Raw genomic sequence first — 2,274 nt, 5'->3', positions numbered from 1 at the left:
TAAAAGAAACAATGAGTGACAAGCCTCTTTACCACCTGACCTTACTTGACCCAAGTATTCCTTGGAAAAGGACTTGGCTGTTGGTCAGCGGGGAGGGTGTCCATAAACTCTTTCATGGAGCCCAACCCACCCTCATTACCTAATTGCCATCAGAGTTCAGTGTGACTCATAATCCAATATTGAGGTTGTGGGCTGTGATAAAATAAATGAGCAATAAATGTCTTATTCAAATAAAAAAAGAAATGCCATTTCATTGGCCTCTGTTTCTCTCCTAAGCCCTTATGGTATTTGGGGTGGAAGGAGTTTTATGGATTTTTCTATTGCCATTTTTGCTCAATAGAAGCCCTGATCAGAATAGCCTCAAACAAAAATGTTAGTAAACAAAGTGAATTTTGACGACATTTTCCACATTTCACGACTCTTTGTATTCCCAGTCTTCAGCGCCTTCACCTGATAGTCTCTCGAACACAGGAAAATGAACAAGCTAATTCACAATAGTACTTCAGTGCGTGTGTTTTAGGGTAAGGTAAGGTGGACCTAGTCCCAGGGAAGCAAATATGATCTCATATTCAGAGGGTCTGAGGGACTTGCTGAAAAACATGAATTTAGGATCATGAAATTAACAGGAAGAAGTGCAAGCCAGAACCGGTTCAGTTGAGATCAATGTCCAATCTGAGAGCCATTAACTTCCTTCCCTCTTCCCCTCCTCCACCCTGTTCAACTTTACCAATTATCTTCACAAACCTTCCAACACCCTGGCTTCGGATCTTTAACGCCACTACTGTAGCAAGCTTCAACCCCATGCAAAAATCCCTTCGCCAAAATTGAATTAAATCATATCACTTAAAACTGCGCCAATTCCAAAATAATAAACTCATAAATCTCTGTCTTGGAAAACAATACAAGTACCCAAATCTCAAACCTACACTTCAAGTTCACAGAGACTTCAGTCTCTACCTCTTTCTCAATCTCAGCCATTTCTAGTTTTAGGGCCTCTCTAATCTAACCTGAATTCCATTCTCTCATTTATTGAGTAAACCTAAATTTACTAGGTTTCTACTTTATGCTATTGTTCTAGACCAGTCATTCTCTTCCTTGGAAGTATATACAGGAATCATTCAGAGACCTTTATTTTTTATTATTTTTTTAATAATTTTTAATAATTTTAATAATTTTATTATTTTTTAATAAGTTTTATTGATTTTTTGAGTGATAGAGAAAAGGAGAGGGAGAGAGAGAGAAACATGAATCAGCTGCCTCCTACACGTCCCCTACTGGAGCCCACAACCCTGGCATGTGCCCTGACTGGAAAGCAAATGGTGGACCTCTCAGTGGGTACATGGGATGATGCTCAAAGAACTGAGCCACACTGGCCAGGGCCAGGGACCTTTAAGAAATACTGTGCCTGGTACCCACACAGAGATTCCAATTTAATTGGTTTACAGTGCATTTTAGGCATCAGGAATTTCAGAAGCTCTCCAGTTGATTCTAATCCACAGATAAGGTTAAGGATGACTGCTCCAGACACTGGAGATACAGAAATGAACAAGATACAGAAATGAACAAGGGCTCATATTAGAACGAAATGCAAAATCCTATCCCTCCTCTTATTTACCAGCACTCTCAATTCTCTTGTCAGACAATCCTTCTACTATATTTGCTCTTTCAGGTCTTGCTTCTAGATCAGTGGTTCTCAACCTTGGCTGCACATTGGAATCACCTGGGATCTTTTTAAAATCCTGATTTCTGGGCCTCATCCTCCAGAAATTCTGTTTCTTTGTTATAGGGTGAGGCCCACAACCTTAGTAACAAAGAAACAGAATTTCCGGAGGATGAGGCTCAGAAATCAGGATTTTAAAAAGATTCCCAGGTGATTCTAATGTGCAGCCAAGGTTGAGGACCACTGACTTAGAGTATTTTTAACATATATGACAGACAATGTATTCATATACTTAGTACAGTGGTTCTCAACCTGTGGGTCACGACCCCTTTGGCGGTCGAACGACCCTTTCACAGGGGTCGCCTAAGACCATCCTGCATATCAGATATTTACATTACGATTCATAACAGGAGCAACATTACAGTTATGAAGTAGCAACGAAAATAATTTTATGGTTGGGTCACAACATGAGGAACTGTATTTAAAGGGCCAGAAGGTTGAGAACCACTGACTTAGTATAAAAACATTTTACATAAGTAAATAATAAATCCTTAATAAAGCCAAAAGAAAATTTACAAAGACATAAATGGGAAATCCATTAATTAGAAATTGGT

The 2,274-nt window shown here is 39.2% G+C and overlaps 1 long non-coding RNA gene across 1 annotated transcript in view; it reads right to left on the bottom strand.

The window, feature by feature from the left end:
- Positions 1 to 1,294: 1,294 nt before the first annotated feature.
- LOC106698456 overlaps positions 1,295 to 2,274 on the bottom strand; it is a 17,142-nt gene continuing 16,162 nt past the window's right edge. Inside the window, exon 3 of the long non-coding RNA XR_001349790.2 lies at positions 1,295 to 1,527. This is a non-coding gene — a long non-coding RNA (uncharacterized LOC106698456). The remainder of the gene's footprint in view (positions 1,528 to 2,274) is intronic.

Source organism: Myotis lucifugus, unplaced genomic scaffold, assembly GCF_000147115.1.
Source record: "Myotis lucifugus unplaced genomic scaffold, Myoluc2.0 scaffold_182, whole genome shotgun sequence".
NCBI lineage: Eukaryota > Metazoa > Chordata > Mammalia > Chiroptera > Vespertilionidae > Myotis > Myotis lucifugus.
The sequence above is the reverse complement of the archived record's forward strand: the minus strand, read 5'-3'. Positions and strand labels throughout refer to the sequence as shown.